General features: G+C 39.4%; 1 long non-coding RNA gene across 1 annotated transcript; it reads right to left on the bottom strand.

Annotated features, from left to right (window-relative positions):
• Positions 1–2,677: 2,677 nt before the first annotated feature.
• Positions 2,678–9,766, bottom strand: LOC112474296. Its single transcript, XR_003044327.1, has 3 exons — positions 9,484–9,766; positions 5,662–5,912; positions 2,678–5,252 (listed from the first exon to the last, which is right to left on the bottom strand). It is a non-coding gene; the product is annotated as an uncharacterized LOC112474296 (long non-coding RNA).
• Positions 9,767–10,782: the final 1,016 nt, after the last annotated feature.

Here is a 10,782-nt window from a genome sequence, read left to right as displayed (position 1 = left end):
TATATGCCAGAACACTATTCTAAGTGCTTTATATGTATTAGGTCACTTGTCATTGAAAGTCTAGAAGGTATGCAATATTGTTTCATAGATTAGCTAATCTTATCCTTACAACAACCTTATTAATTAGGCCTTATTAGCAGTCCTTTTTGCAGACGTAAACTGAGGGGAAGAGAAAATACCCCTCAGTTTAAATCACTTGGTCAAGATTAATCACTTGGTCAAGCAATTAAATCACTTGGCCAAGGTTAAAAATCTATTAAGTCATGGAGCCAGGAATCAAACAAACTTATTCAATGCAAGAGTCTGTATCTTACACTACTCTTGAATGCACTTTCTCTACTATAAAATCCCATTATGCGTACATTTAATTTACATGAATTCAACCATATGCACTGAGAGACAGAGAGAAGAATTTAAAAAAGGTAAGGCTGTTTCTCGTATTCTGCTCAGTTGGCACAGGCTTTGGAGGGAGTGTGTATGTATGGCAGATGAACTGTCCTGCTCAGTCCTTGTGACTCTCAAAGTGTGGACATTTCATCAAGCTGAGGATGATTTTAACTTTGAAGGTTTTGTGGTACTTATAATGTAGGCCGATTCACTTCATCTGGGCTGTAACAGTGATGTCTTTTAAAGCTGGAAGAGAGTGCAGTTGATCTAGGGAGACCAGTAAGTTGCTCTCTGAATTGGTGCATTCTTAAGCAATTTCCGGGAATTTTTTTGGAGTCTAATTTTTTTTTTTCCTTGCTCGCTGACTTTGCAGTCTAGCCCTCGTGTAGGATGTAAGGCTGTTTTATACAATGATCATAAATGAAGGTAAAATATGGTCTCATTAGCAAAGCGAGAACCAAAAGCTACGATGAGTCAACAGGTCAATGGAGGACAAAAATCACACCTAGTTTGGGGGATGGGAGGTTCTTTGGGAAATCAGGAAAGACTTCATGGAAGAGAGGCTATTTGAGATGGACGCTGAAGCATATGTAGCTCTGACAACCAGAGGGAGGGAGTTATGTGTAGGAGGACCTTGGCTAGGTCCTGAGAAGGAAACTAACAAAGATTAACAGGAGAAAAGCATACAAATTTATATAAGTTTTACATTACATGGGGGCTCTCATAAAGAAACGGAGATGCAAAGTTAGACCTGAGTATTTTCTGCTAGGTTTGATGAAGGGTGGACAGTCGTGGAGGAACACGATAGGTTAAGGAGTAGGAAGTAATTGTAATGAACTGTGGAAAACTTAGCAAGGCCTGTTTGTTGGGATTCTTCTTGGCGTCCCTCTGTCTTCAGAGATAAGGATTCTCCTTTCCTCTGGGTATGGAGAGAACACTTCTCACACGAGAGTTTTATGCCCTATTTCAGGGAAAATGGGGTGTATGGTGGGGAGGAGGTCAGAGTGATCTTCCTGTTTTTGCTGTTTTATCAAACTCGTTCGGTTTAAGATATTCAGTATGTCAACGTACCATACGTTGGGGCAGTGTGTTCTGAAGCCTGTTACTTTTAAAGCTAAGTTGAGGAGTTTGTACCGAGTTATGCTTTAGGAAGATGAACCTGGCAGGGAAGTACAAAACCAGCTGGACTGGGACTAGCATTAAGCATACCAGTCACAGGTCTGATGCTATATCATCTGGGAAAAATATAATGGAGTCTTGTATGAGACACTTTGGTTTGCAAAAAAAGGGAATCAACTTGATGTAGCTTAAGCTGAAAAGGTGGCTATATTACAAGGGAACTGAGGTGATTCAAAGAACGCTGGGGCAGGTGGGCAGCTGGACCTCAGGTTAATAAGCTTTAAGTTTAGGGCCTTTTACTTTAACTGACTGCTATAGAGAACCTGGGATAGGCCCTAGCAATATAGTCATATGGTCAAGGGTTTTCATAAAATTATAAAAGTAAGTCATTTTAACTACAGTTGATTAAGATCTCTGTGTCTCTACTTATTCCTGGAATCTGAACCAGCCGCTACTGGCTATTTTTTCTCTTGGGAGAGGGTTGGAAGTGAGGAAAGCTGACTGTACAGTACCTGAATTTATGCACTACTTCAGTATTTTGCAACAGTTGCATGTTTTCTTTTTAGTTTTATGTCTTAGACGAACCATTTCTAATCCTTAGGAGGAGCATTTAAGCATATGCTAGCTTGGATTTCTCTCCGGGTCTGCGTAGAACAAGACGGTCTGTTCATTACAAGGCTCTAACCTTGCAGCATGGGCACAGTGAAAGGTTGAAGAATCTAAAATAGTTTTTTTGAAGACTTAGAAAAGAACTCATATATAAACAAGACAAAAAATATTTATTCAAAAAGATGATAAAGCTTGAGTGTGCATATTAACTGTAACATGTAATTTGAATAGACATTTTGGAACATTTCAAGAAAACAATAAGATTAGACTCCCGATTTGAAAGGATATGGAAGGTACCTTCTTTTATCATTTTAAAATTTAACTACTGAATTTATTTTTGAATATATATTTTTATGTAGATAAAACTTAAAGAACTGTGAAACGAAAGTGATAAAGATGATGGTCATACCAAAAATTGTAATTCAAGATCATAATTTCAGACCATGCCAACAGCAATAAGATAAATTCTGAAAATAAGCAATGAGTAATCTCTGGATTATTTCATACCACAGTTGAGTGAATTATAGGAACACATTAGCAAAAGATGTTAAGACGTCACTGGTTTGATATTAAATAGTGATATCCATAGAGATGACATAAGACTCATAATCACTACTCGCTGAACATTAAATAGCAAACTACTTGAGTATTTTCAATTTAAAGACTATTTAACATTAGTCACTGCATGAGAAAACTGGGATGTGCTGACATCTTTTCCATGAGAGAAACATGATATAAACTCCCATAAATTGAAAACAATCTTAGAAACTGATATGACATTACCAATGACAGGATGTGAGGCTGATAGAAATTATTCTAAGTTATCGACAGTAGGAAAAATTTAATTTTCTAAGCTAGAAGAAAAATTTAATTGTCTTTATATTCTCTCCATAGAAAATAATATCGTGACATCATCGCATTAAAAGACAATGAGTATGTAGCCAAAAAATGTAGAAAAATTATTTTAGAGGCGTGTCACGCACTTGATTAATAAAAAAGATAGTATATTTTATATTTCTGGGTAACGATCAACTTTTAAAAATCTGTCATTTTTTGTGATTTACTTCCCATTCTAAGTAAGTATGCATATTCAAACCTAGTTTTTTATTTCTAATTTTCTATTTTTTTTAGAAAGAGGGCTGTCCCGTATTGTAAAAGCGTTCGTTAGGTCCTATGAAAGTTTGGAATAGATTGGGTCCAGAAGGCTACCAGGAACCCACACACTTCTCTCTTGCCCTGTTGTCTGCTCCTCTCTGGGGCTGAGGCACAGCTGTTGGGCTTTCCCTGATCTCAGGTCGCATATGGCAGACTACAGCTCTCCCACAGCTACCAACACACATATGCGAGGTTCCGGGCACATTAAGACCGTAGATGGTCTGTTTGTCCCCATTCCAAATTCCTGAGAAAACAATGACGATAGGCCCAGTTTACACAAGGTGCATCTTGCTAGTTCAATCAGTCAGTTATAACCATAGCCAAAGAGAACAAAGTCACATGGAATAAGAATGGCTGCTCGGAGCAGGGCCGGTGCCTGGTTATGAGAGAATTGGGGTTGGCTCCCTTTGAGGTTGAACTAGAGGGGTCCTGAGTAGGAATAAAAGTAAATGAGAACAGAAGGAAATGCTAGAGAGCTTCACAACTGAGGAGAATAGAATGCAGAGTAAAACAAGAATGTTACATAAAAAAAGTATACTTTCTGGCTCAGTGATAAAAGGCCATAGGGGAAGACGAAATTCTCAGAGCAGGTAGCAGGTAAATCAGTTGCCCCTCCCCACTGAGAAATTCGCCTTCTGGAGCTAATCCTTGGCAGCTCGGAGTTGTATTTGATTAAGTTGTATTTGATTTCATATTCCCCTATATCATTTCAAAGTTCATTTGTTATCTGTGAGAATATTTTTAAAAAACATTTTACCTCTTTATAGTTCAAGAGGATTTTTCACATGCTACTTATGTTGCTTTCTTAATATTATCATTTCAGACTGATGTTAACTTTATAAGTTCTAAAATTTAAAAAAATTAAGAGCTCGTTACCTTGCACACTGAGTGGCCTTAGGCTATTTAGGCCTTACCATAACTTGTCTTTTCTTTTTTTCATAAATCGGATCTTTGACATATTTTTTGTATAAGACTACAAGAAACAGCCAGCATATCTGGAGAACATAAAAGATTTTTGCTTTCTTATCTTAACTTTTTCATTCCTTTATCTCATTCGCTTATCTCACCCCAAAAAGCTGCTACTGGAAAACAGGATCCTGGCTAAGAAGTTTTGGTGAGAACAGTGTTCCACAAAGTCAATCACGTATATTACAATTGCGAATGCCATTAGTCTCCTTTCAAGATATCTACATCACTGACAGAAAAACCTAATGCTAAATTTCAACCTACTGTTGCCATTTGAAAACTTTGCACTCAAAAATACTCAGTGCCACCACAGGTCTGACAACCAGATGTGCATCTTACTTCAATACAAATCTGTCCCTTGCTCTTCTCAGCTCTGTCATTTGGAAGCTTAGTACTTCAGAGCTTGAGAGGCAGGGTCTAGCACCTTTGCTCTAGCATCTAGTTCCTGCCTAACTGCACAAATATTACCTTAATGATCAAAGGGCTCTTCGGGCTAAGGGTAAATTAAAAATATTAAAGACCGAAAATTTCAATAGAACGATATAAAAATAATTAAGTTTTTTTGTCATATAAGCGTTGGGAAATACCTAAATTGGCTTATAATAAATGGAAACCACATTATAAAAATATACAGAACACCGAGAGGAAAAACTGAAAGCAAAATAATTTTGAACATCTGGATATGGTTAGCTATAGGCAAAATTGTAAAGCCGATGATTGTCTACATCTTAGTCCGCGGTTTGCCTAGCCAATTTTTAGACCTTTCCTGAGGTTTGCCTCAGCTCCGTGATTTCCCTACCTTCTATGCCTTCCTAGAGCCAAGCCTGCCTCTGTCATCCTGTACCTGGCTTCCTGCCGCCATCATCTCCCCGTCAGTCCCTCCCAGTCCTGCCCGGCCCCGCCCAGTCAATTAAAAGGCGCTTATTATTGCACAACTCCTTCCATGCAACTCGAGGGCATTAGAGAACGAAGTCCCTCTTCCCCAGCTCCCAGCTCAGTGACCTCAGAAAGGCAGCCTGTGAAAATAAGGAAAATTTGGGTTCGAATTCCCATTCTGCTTAGCTGTGTTAAAAGCAAGTCACTTAATTTTTTAGGCCTCAGTGTCCTCAATTGTAGGTCGATTAGGTTAGAGTAAATTTATAATATTCCTGACAGATCTAAGAGACTAAAGGCTGGATTAGGGACTCCGACTTTGCCTCTTCAAGGCTTACTTCTCTAGTTTGTACTGATCACAAAGGGACCCACTTTCTCCTCAGTCACACCCAGTGGTAACAGAATTAATCCTTGTTAACATGCTCATGTTCTTTACCTACCCGTATAACTAAATAAAAACAGAGACTTTGTAAGTGGGCTCTGAAAATCTCTTCGAGTAGAATATAAGCCACTTTTAGGCTTGTTGAATTGTGACGGGGCTCCTTCACCTACCTCAAATCACATGGCACCGGTGTTGGCCTATTCATAAGGAAAGCACAGGATCAGGAAGCTGGCTTGAGCATGCTTTCAACCCTGAAGACGACAATAAGGAGGAGGAGCAGGGGAAAGCTGAGTGGCCTGCTAAGAGCAGTCTGGAGCCGGCTGGATGTGTTTCTTGCCTGGCTCCTCTACTCTACCTGGCTCCGCTTGGTGGCGGCCCTGGTGAAGCTGTTGTACTCCTACAGTCGCCTCGGTTTCATAATCTGCAAAATGATGATACCTTTGTGATTGGGTTGTTATGTGTATTTTAAAAAAGTACACATTCAGTCAACACTATTAAGATAATGCTAAATTTCAAAAGCATTTTGTCGATACTTAGGACTTTGACCCCATATAAATACAGATATTATCGATTACGATACCTATCCATGGACTCTTGAATATTAATTTGAACCATGGAACTATTTTTATTTCTCTCTCCTTTACATTGGGGGAGTTAACAATATTTTAAAACTCTCAATTCCTCTTCCCATTTATTTCATTCTTTTCTGTCTGGTATTATGGTCCTCCCGTGACTTTTTTTATCCTCTGTATTGATTGGCTTCTTATCCTGGCCTTAAATTTCTCTCTTTTTGCTTAGCAGTCGGTGTCAACAGCAGATATGGAAAGTCTACTCACACAGTGCAGCAGACAGGAAGAGCAGGATGGGAGCCACAGGCTGGAGTAGGGGGAATATGTTGGCAGCTGGTGGAGAAGTGAGTGTCTGGAAAGAGAGAGATAGGGACCACGGCCAGAAACACTCAGCCATCTGCAGTGGTGCCTGCTGTGTGAGGCAGAACAGGGAGGCGAGTAAGGCTGCAAAGCGGCAGCAGTGTCCTACGAATTTGGGGGGCTGGGGCATGAGGCTGATGTCAAGACTGAAGCAGAGGGCAAAACTTTTCATCCTTGATGTTTGGACAAGAACGGTTGAAACAAGGTTGCATTTGATAAGTTCTACTGGTTAAGAGCATAGACTTTGAAGAAGGATTCAATCTCCAACTCGTGAACTGTAAGATGGAGATAATTATATGGAGGTCATAAGGTTAATAAACATGAAATATCTAGTAGTATCCTAATAATAGCTAATATTGTTTATATTGCTATTATTATTTACTGTAACTAAAATAATGCCACCCACTCTGATTAGCTCACCAATAGGAAAAATCTCCAAAGAGAGCAAAACAAGTCTCCGGTTTGTTTTTTTTTAGTCTTTAGGGTGATTCAGGAAATAAATAAAAAAATTCTATTAATTCATTTTAACTTAGTAGCATGGAATGCCTTTGAAAACTGGTCAGCTCACAAATATGGAAATTTATTTCAGATCTTTCCCCTTCAAAGATATTTATCTTGTATTTTCATTAAATACTATAGCATTTATCCTGAATTTTTAAGAAACCAATTTTATTCAGAAGCTTTAAAGATTAATATGATCTTAAATCACTAATAAAAATGTCTTCAATACATTTCATTTGGACTTTTAATTAATTTTATAATAAAGGAGGCAAAATCTGTTTATAAAAAATTGGTTTTAACATTGAAAATATTAGAAATTCTAACTAGAATAAAGTATAATCCATCTTAAACATTTCAAATATTTTAATAAAGCAATACAATGTTCTTTAATTTACTTGTGGATAGAATTAATAAAATGCTTCCGACTAAAGCACTATTTTAAAGAGGAATTTGCTTTTCAAATACAAATTATGAAATGACTAAGTACTTATTCTACTAGAAACATTACATGGTAAAATTACACATGCAACTCATAAGAATTTAATTTCTCTTCTATATTCAAAACTTTATATTTTCTGCTTATTTTACCTGATTGTATTTGATTGTACAAATGTCACTCTCAAAAATTGTTTCACTGGATTCTGGAAACTTAACATGCCCCCCCGAAATTATTTTGGTTATGGTCATTCTCTAGGGCATGCCTCTTATAACTTGTTTAATATACAATGTTTAAGAGGTTCTGATCCATAAAAGGCAACATGATACCTAAAACAAAAAGTGAGTTTGGGGAGTAGGTTCCTTCGCAGACCCAGAATATGGGAGAGTTATGAATAATCACCTTTGTAGAAGCCCAGAAAGGAACAGTGAGAGGGATGGATAGAGTGGCTCACAAACAAGGTAGGTTAACAGCAGACTATAACTGAACAGTTGCCCAGAACCACTCATTCCTTAAGGTGAGGCACAAGAAGAGATTTTTCTGGCTATTATCGTAAAGTCTACACAGTTGTTGGTAACCTGGGGTTTTGCCCAACTGCAATGGGGGAATCTAATAAGTTTAAAGATTGCCACTCGAAATTCACTACTGTGGATGCCCTTGTGGTGGCTAATTTCTAATATATGGTTCCCAGTGGTCTTCATCTTCTGGTATTTATGTCCTCATGTAGGGTGACCTTGCGCACTGAATTAGGACTGATTTGTGTGACCAGTAGAATAAGGTGTAATGATGGCTGTGACTCCAGAGGCTAGGTCAGAAAAGGTAGCACAGCTTCTTCTTGTTCTCTGGGACTATTCACTTTGAGAATGTCCAAGGATTAGCTCAAGAAAGAGCATTTCCAGTTGCCCCGTCTGGCTGCCATTCGAAGAATTTAATTTTCCGTGGTTCTCATGTTATCACTCCCATCCCTAAACTGGGCCCTACAGGATCCTTTTCCCATTTTACACATATAAATATGATATAAAGCAGGAAAACCTCTTCCCTTGGTTAGTAATATCACTGAAGACAGGCTGAAATTTTACAAAAGACCGTCTTAGGTAATTAGAAAAAGGGGACATAAACACGAAGAAAAGTACAAAAGCATTCTACCTAATACACATTGTATCATCTCATTTATATTTTATCTATATAAATGCACGTGTATGTATATGCACAGAAAAAAGTCTTAAAGCTTCAATGTTCAATGATCATTTATGGTTGGTTACCTGTGGAGGGGTATGAGATGCCTCAGTATGTGTGCAGGGTGAGGAGTGGAAAGAGAAGTAGAGAAGGAAAGGAGACTTGGCTTTTTAAAAAGTCCATCTTGTATTATTTGAAAATTGATGATGAGACTGTAGTAATGAACCACTGTATAGTTAGAAAATAAATTGTGTAATATGAAAAAAAAAAGAAGTAAAAGCAATCTAGTTACAACATGGAGACCTCCTAGTCTATGATCATTAGCATGTTTCTAGGACTGCTGGCCACATCAGCCCTTGCCTACTGTACCTACTGTCTTTAGAATGCTGTGCTGCAAACTTTCTGGGTTTCTTACTTGACCAACTTCCACAAAAGATGTCTTTCCAAGACCCACTATCAAAGAGCTGCCTCAGAGACTAAGTTTGGCACCTTCAAGGCCAATACCAAAGGAGCTGTGTCTTATTATACCAGTCAATGACTGCAGTGTTAATTCTGGGGAGCAAACTGTCCCCAAACACAGCACTTAAAACAATAATCATTTTTCTTTTGTAGGTCACTGGCTCCAAGCTGGGAGTGGTTCTAGACCTGCTCCATAGCTCTCATTCTTATTGGGCCAGCTGACTACCCAGGCATGGTCCCCACATTTGTGAAAGGCTGGTGTGAAGAGAAGAAAGCAGAAACATGCCATACCTCTTAAGGTCAGGCTCAAAACTGTCACACGGTCACTTCTGCCTATGTTCCTTTAGCCAAAAGCAAGTGGAATGATCTAAGTGCAACCTCAGTGAGGTGAAGAAAACATTCCATCTCTAATGAGAGGAACTACAAAGTCACGATTCAAAGGACACACATACCTGGAGCACTGAAGAATTGGGAAGAATAATGTTACCTACCACTGTCATCCACCTGTGACTTTCCAGATTACTTCCAATTGGCAGTAGGGCAGATATATTTCTTTTAATGGTAACTAACAACAGGAATGATTCGACTCTGCCGGTGAGATCTGCTCCAACTTCTAGGAATCAGGCTTTGTCCTTGCATGCACCTTAATATCTTATGTTGTTGGCATGGAGATGCAGCAGCGTTATTAATTCCTTCAAATATCAAAGTAGACAATGGTTCCCGTAAGTGATAGGTTATTTTACAGGATATAGGGGATTAGAAATACTGCCCTAGAAAGGGAGCTGTTTGTCGTATCCTGTTTACTGTATATTAATGGTTTGAACGTCACACGGCTTTACAAATTCTTTAGTTCAAAAGGGTGCCAAGACTTGTCATGTTTTAGAATTCAGGAATCCATAAAACTTCATCAGAGTTAAGAGGATTTTTCTGACTAACCCTGTTTGCTATCCGGGTTTCCCCTATGTTTAAAAGCAAAAACCTCTTAAGAAAAAAAGTCCCCAAAGTTGTTTTTGAAGATAGGAAAGGAAGAACTACCCCCGTCTCTCCAGTAAAGAGGCATGAATAGCTTAAAAAAAAGAGGTCATTAAATTCCTAGGTTCTTCAGGGACTCAAATCGGTGGGGCCTCCTGTGGTTCTCTGACATTTGAGCCCCATTCTAGGGTTATTTCCATGGTTCCCACGTTACTTTCAAGAACAGCTAGCACTTACATTCTTCAGGGGTTCTTTTTTGCTCAAGACTGCTTGTGGAGAAGCAAAAAGAGTGAAACGAACCTGGTGAATATTACTCCAGGTCCCTCTGCGTGCGGCTGCAGGAGCCCGAGAGGGGCGCAGAATCGGTCCCCACGCGCACGGGGCAGTCACTGCTCTTTGTTAACGGAACAAATACTGTACCAGAAAAAACAGCGGCGCGGAAGCGCGGTGGTGGTGGTGGTGGGGGAGTAGATTGAGGCGTTTGTCCGCGTAAACTGTGGGTAAGGAAGGTCAATAATACGAGGCGCTCCAAACGCAGGACAACCCAGGACACCGTGTCATTGGCTTTGTGCACTTGAAGGCGCGTGAGAGTGCCTTGCTCAGAGGTTCCCCTTTGTGTGAAAGTGGGGAAACCAAAAGCGTGCAGCTACTGCTGGGTTTTCATTTTCGAATTGTAGGCGCTTGGAATAAATGACTCCCGCACCACCACACTCCCGCATTCTCGCACCAACAATACTCGGACTTGAGTTACTACTTCGTCGCTGACCAAGCGAGGAGCGACAATGGCTTGGTGCGGGAACCCGCAAGCTCCGGGAGCC

This window comes from Pteropus alecto, unplaced genomic scaffold (assembly GCF_000325575.1).
Source record: "Pteropus alecto unplaced genomic scaffold, ASM32557v1 scaffold50, whole genome shotgun sequence".
NCBI classification, from domain to species: domain Eukaryota; kingdom Metazoa; phylum Chordata; class Mammalia; order Chiroptera; family Pteropodidae; genus Pteropus; species Pteropus alecto.
The sequence above is the reverse complement of the archived record's forward strand: the minus strand, read 5'-3'. Positions and strand labels throughout refer to the sequence as shown.